This window comes from Neoarius graeffei, chromosome 9 (genome assembly GCF_027579695.1).
Source record: "Neoarius graeffei isolate fNeoGra1 chromosome 9, fNeoGra1.pri, whole genome shotgun sequence".
NCBI classification, from domain to species: domain Eukaryota; kingdom Metazoa; phylum Chordata; class Actinopteri; order Siluriformes; family Ariidae; genus Neoarius; species Neoarius graeffei.
The window spans coordinates 498702-504701 of NC_083577.1; the positions used below are offsets into that span (position 1 = coordinate 498702).

The 6000-nt window shown below is 40.1% G+C and overlaps 3 non-coding genes across 3 annotated transcripts; all 3 read right to left on the reverse strand.

The window, feature by feature from the left end:
• Window positions 1-2004: 2004 nt before the first annotated feature.
• trnam-cau (transfer RNA methionine (anticodon CAU)) lies at window positions 2005-2077 on the reverse strand. Its single transcript has one exon. It is a non-coding gene; the product is annotated as a tRNA-Met (tRNA).
• A 3607-nt stretch (window positions 2078-5684) lies between these two features.
• trnat-ugu (transfer RNA threonine (anticodon UGU)) lies at window positions 5685-5757 on the reverse strand. The gene has a single exon. It is a non-coding gene; the product is annotated as a tRNA-Thr (tRNA).
• A 171-nt stretch (window positions 5758-5928) lies between these two features.
• trnaq-uug (transfer RNA glutamine (anticodon UUG)) lies at window positions 5929-6000 on the reverse strand. Its single transcript has one exon. It is a non-coding gene; the product is annotated as a tRNA-Gln (tRNA).

A 6000-nucleotide genomic window follows, 5' to 3' on the forward strand; every position in this document is an offset into this window, starting at 1 on the left:
TTTTTTTTAATAATTCTCGATATAAAACAAAAGAGGCTGGCTATGACATAAGAAAATTCTACAACCCAGAAACAGATGGGAGCTCTGCTTTTAGGCAGCGCCTCAATCTATATATTAGTATTACCAAGACCAGCAGCTGTTTTTTCTCTCTCTTTCATTAAATACTCGAGAAAATGTCTGTTATAAAATAAACAACCAAAAATATTTTGAATTGACTGTCCAATTACATTGCAGACTTTCAGTTTGAAATTGTGTGTATTTAGAGGAGGGTTTCTCTTTCCATCTGCCCGACCCCCTCGCTCTCTCGCTACACATGCGACTCCTGAGATACCAGTGACCCCGTCTTGCCACCATCGCCTTCTGGCTTCATCCTTCAGGATAAATTCTATATATGTAACATTTATATCTGGGATTTATATATTTCTGTAAAGCTGCTTTGTGACAATGTCCATTGATAAAAGCATTTTACAGGTAAAATTTAATTTAATTGTATTTTATTGTCATTCTTCTTCCCAGCATCCATTTTTATCTGTGCAAAATGGGGCAAAGTGGTAGGGAGGAGTGAAAGAAAATAGATAGATAGATAGATAGATAGATAGATAGATAGATAGATAGATAGATAGATAGATAGATAGATAGATAGATAGATAGATAGATAATAACTTTGGTGGGTTAAAGTCTTTCTCCTTTCTACACAAAATGGCATAGTCCATTATCTTACTGTGGGCCAAGTACTAGGATCCTGCACCCCCCCCCCCGAGATATAGACTTCTGTCATTATATAAATAACACTTTACACAATTATACAGGCTCGATCTGTTCTTCAGTCATACATACATAGTACATTAATATTCACCGATCAGCCATAACATTAACACCACTGGCAGGTGAAGTGAATTACATTGATTATCTCGTTACAGTGGCACCTGTCAAGAAGTGGGAAATATTAGGCAACAAGTGAACAGTCAGTTCTCGAAGCATTATTGCCAACTTAGTGACTTTTTTAAATAAAAAAAAGTGACTAGCAACAAATCTTGTGAGTTTTTGGACAAATATTAGCTGTTTTCGGGAGACGATATCTTTGTCTCCAGAGGATTAAACGGTTTATTCACTCCAGGGCAGATGAGGCCGAATCATCCCTGACTGAAAGCGAAACATCCTTCTTGTGGTTGGTTTCCCAGGCAGACAGAGGCTGTGCACTGCGTGAGAGAAAACATAAGGAAAACACATTGTCTCTTCAAACTTTCTCTCTGAGTAATCGTTTTATATGGAAATATAGTAACTATCACTGCACGGTTGTTTTCTTTAAAATTATGTGCATGCTGATTTTGTCAGATGACACTGAGGTTATAAAACAGGAATTTTCTCGGTGCAGAGCAGCAGCGTGAAAATGGCTTGGATGTGATTGCTGGTGAACATGTTGTTTTAATAGGCCACGTTTTAGTCACTGTTTCATACTCGTTCCATTGCCTGATAACCGAAACAGAAAAAAATGTAAATGAGAACAGCTTTATGGGGAATTAGGCTGTATTAAAATCATGTCTGTCGCCAGCTATAAGGTCACTGAGGTCTGGACCTCAGGAATTTTTTTTAGAACTAAAAAAAAAAAATAAAAAAAGTTTAAACATAAAGACAACTGGATAAAAAGCAGACTTCTCTGATAAGGTGACTGCATGCTGTCCAAACACGTCTTCTCACCAGCCATCATCATGTGGTCCCACTTCAACTCATTTTTTGTTGATTTTATCAACTGTGCATTGATGGAGACTTGAGTGCAAAGTGTTTTGCGGAAATTGCACACCAAAGACACCTTCAGGTCCTCAGTCTCATCCACAGTGATCTCACTGATCTTCAAACTGTTCAAATGGGGCCATTCTCACCAGCAGAAAGTGGTCTTCAGGTGATGAAAAATCATGAGCAGCACTTGCTCACCTTCTGGGGTCAGTGTTCTCAATATCCCCTCTTTTGTCTGGATCATCTTTCTCCATTCAAAATGTCCCTTACAGGCCCCAATGAGGATTGAACTCACGACCTCTGGTTTATGAGACCAGCACTCTTACCACTGAGCTATGGAGCCCTGACTTTCACAGCAGCTAAAGATTGGGGCCACAGCAGAACCTTGAAGCCCCTGTGGCAATCCTCAAAACAGCCCACAGAAACTGCTGTAACGTCACTCACAACTTTAGTTCCTAGCTGCAGTTAGCTTCTGTTTACTATTTGCCTCACAAAAAATGGACACGCATTTTAAATAATGCAGTGCGTCAATCGTAGAGTGGGCTGTGGGCTGTACATTCTGGCTACTTTCTCATCTGAGCTAACAAAAACACTAGACAGGCCAAGACCTCAAGAGACAAACCATAAGCACCATGAGTGACTTCACTGATCTTCAGGCTCTTCATGTGGGGCCATCCTCAGCAGCAGCCAGTGGTTTTCAGGTGATGAGAACTCCAACCCAAAAAAGCTGACCAGTGTTTTTGGTTCTTTAAAAAAAAAAGCAATTTTCTCAACCTCATGCTTTTTCCATGCATATCTCACAGACTTCTTGTCCCAAGTTTCCTTGCGCTACATAGTCTAAATTTATAATTGTGTAACCAGGAACTTACAAATATGTGCAGCATGATAAGAATCCTTTAGAGTTTTAGCTGTAGTCTTTTTGTTGATATCAACTGGCTCACTGATAGAGAATTGAGCAGAACTGTTTTGAAGAAACAGTGAGAACTTATAAGCAAGGAATGATACAGACAACACTTTTCCTCAGTCCCAATATTTCAGATCAGAACTCTCTATCTTCAGAAGGTAGGTCAAAGGCCCCAGTAAGAATTGAAATCACCACCCCTAGTTTACAAGGCCAGTGCTCTAACCACTGAGCTATAAGCAAGCACCTAGCTATTGTAGGTTCAGCCCAAAGCAGAACCTTGAGGACCCTCTGCTGATCCTCAACTACCACTTGTCCACCAAGTCACCACTTTTCCACTGAGGGCTGGTTCCGAGCTGGTGCCTAATCTTGAGCCAGTTCTTGAAGTTTCCACAGCCAAAGAACCAGCTCTCAGCCAGGAAAACTGGTCCCAGAGTGCCACCGAATCTTTGCTGGTGTTGAACCAAGAACTGCTTACATCAGTGGCTAGGACTTGTTTTGCTGGGAAACAATCTTGAAGTTTTTTTTAAACAATATTTAAGGGTTCGTGTCTGAGAAACAACCAAAAACTCCATGAGATGACACGAGGAAGACACCTTGAGAGCAACCAAACTCAAAAGAGAACCCATCCTCATCTGGGTCACAGCAGATAGTGAAATTATAAATAAGTTCCCTTCTATAACTTTGTGCCACATTGCCAAAATTTGCAACAGACCCCTTGCACTGACGCCACACTTACATTAGCAACCATTACTGCCCTTGTCCTGGGGGACACGTGAACTTTCTTTACATACTGAAGGCAAGCGATATTGAAGATGTCAGACATCTGCAGTTCAAAGAAAGCTACCATGCAAAAAGCTTTATTACTGGATTGCTTGGATGAGAGAATCAAAGGATAGATACATGCATAAGTTAGAGTTTATTTATGGTTATGATCCATGCAAAATTACTGGAAATGATTGGAGTAATGTCCATTTGTGGTCTAGGTTTACCGACATGGATGTTGGAATGTACCTTCTCACAGCATTTTCTCTGTTATAATAAAAAAAATTAAAAACCAAAACTTATCATTTACTGAAAGAGAAGGGCAGGAAGGATTGAGAATCCAGCAGCTGTGGTTTGTTTACACCCAATACTAAAACCTGTAGCGTCCTAGCAATCACCGCAAAGACGCCTAGAAAAAGCAAGAATCGGAGACAGTTTCACTAATTCTTTTCATGCCAGCAGCCAAATCAGTTTGCCTGACCACCACTTCATTCACCGGAAGTAAACTCACAAGCAAGTTACATGAATGAATGCAACCTCTGTTCTATTCCAGGTTAAGCACTCGCAAAGAATGACTGAAAAACTTCTAACTCTGTGGATTGCCAGTGAATAAAATGGCAAGCTCATGGTCGCAAACTGCGACTGTATGGCAGGCCTTGGAGAGAACTTTTCTCACGTGCCATTGCTGTTGTGGGCTATCAAAACTGGAGTGAAACCAAGGGATTCACTGTCAGTTACAGATAAAAACTGTCAGTGAAAAACATCTCCTACTCCCAGTTCAGAGATATTTCCTTTCTGATGAAATGCCCAAGTCAAGTTAATAAGCCACAATCAGAAGTTCAAGACAAAGTTCCAGGGAGACAGTAATACTTTTTATTTTCCTCTGTTTGAACGATCGGAACAACCAAAAACAGGGCAAAAATGAACCATATTTCAGACCTATTAGTCAGTCCCCCCAGGATTTCGCAGGCCTTTTTTGTGATTGTTACGGGCTAAAACGTCTGATGTTGCGGGGGGTTTCCAAAAAATTGCGATGAAAGTTGCGGTGTTTTTTTAGGTTTTTGTTGCGATTACATTGCGGGAGGAAGTGAAAGTTGCAAGAAATTGTTGCGATTTTCTCTTTTTGTGATTAAAATTGAGTGATATGTTAAATATTAAGTTATTACTGAAAAACTATTGATTAAAAAAAAAGACACTGAGAAATGGTCCTATAAACAACTTTACCAATATAAAAGATTACCAGGACTACAAAAATGCAGAAAAATAGGCTTTACTTATCCAAATGCACCTGTTGGTTCAAAAGTTAAAGTGCAGAGAACCTCACAGCACAACATGAAGTTACCTTAAAATATAATATAAATGCCTCAGCTTTCATGTAAGAAAAAAAACAACTATTAATACTAGTACTGTGTGCAGGCAGTCTCTCCTGAAGACTAAATTAAACAATAATTATAAACTAATAAAATAAATGGCTCAGGCTTCATAGAAGAAAAAAAACAATTTGAACAGAATCTCACAGTATGATGCTGAAGCTGCCTAAACAATGGAAAATAAAACACCATTTTGGCAAAAATGTTGGCATCCATTAATTTCTTGTATTAAGTAAAAAATAATGTAAAGTGCGCACAGTCCTTCACTGTAAACATAACACTTTCAGTAACAGAATTTAAGCCTATATAAACACTGACTCGCACATGCTGCTTCTCTTGAACGTATACACGGAAGTAAGGCAGAAGGTAGTTTGTTGACATCACGTCAAGACGACGCCAACGATTGGTCAAATTTGCGGGAAAGTTGCGGTGATTGGATATAATTGCAACACCGCCCTGAATTTGCGGGGATTGGTTGAATTTGTGTTGATGTTGCAAATGGCAACATCGTGAAATCCTGGAGGGTCTGATTCAGCATTGCTCACAAGAAAGACAGGGTCTGGTTGTCCCCCAGAAGAAATTATCACCTGCCACCACACAGAAGGGGTCTATTGCTTTCCCAAGTACTCATGAGCATCTGAGTTATTTCTGAATTCATTATAGGCTTCATTTGAGGTCTTTTTTTGGTTGATGTTATCAACTGTGCAAAGTGTTTTGCAGAAATTGCACATGAAAGACACCTTCAGGTCCTCAGTCATCTCACTGATCTTCAAACTGTCCATATCATTCTCCAGAGCAGAAAGTGGTCTTCAGGTGATGAGAAATCATGAGCAGCACTTGTTCACCTTCTGTCAGTGTTCTCAATATCCCCTCTTTTGCCTGGATCACCTTTCTACATTCAAAATGTCCCTTACAGGCCCCAGTGAGGATTGAACTCACAACCTCTGGTTTACAAGACCAGCGCTTTTACCACTGAGCTATGGAGCCCTGACTTTCACACCAGCTGGTTTATAAGGTCAGTGCTCTCACCATTGAGCTAATTTTCAGAAGACTAGCTCCTTGATGGAAACAAAGGGTTTAGGACATGACAGCTTGCTTGACCAAGCAGTTGAGACAGTCTGTGCATGTTAGTTCAGAACCCTCAAACAAAGGCTTCAGTGGTTCCACTGAGAATTGAACTCAGACCACTGGAGTCAAAGTCCAGAGTGCTAGCCATTACACTATGTAACC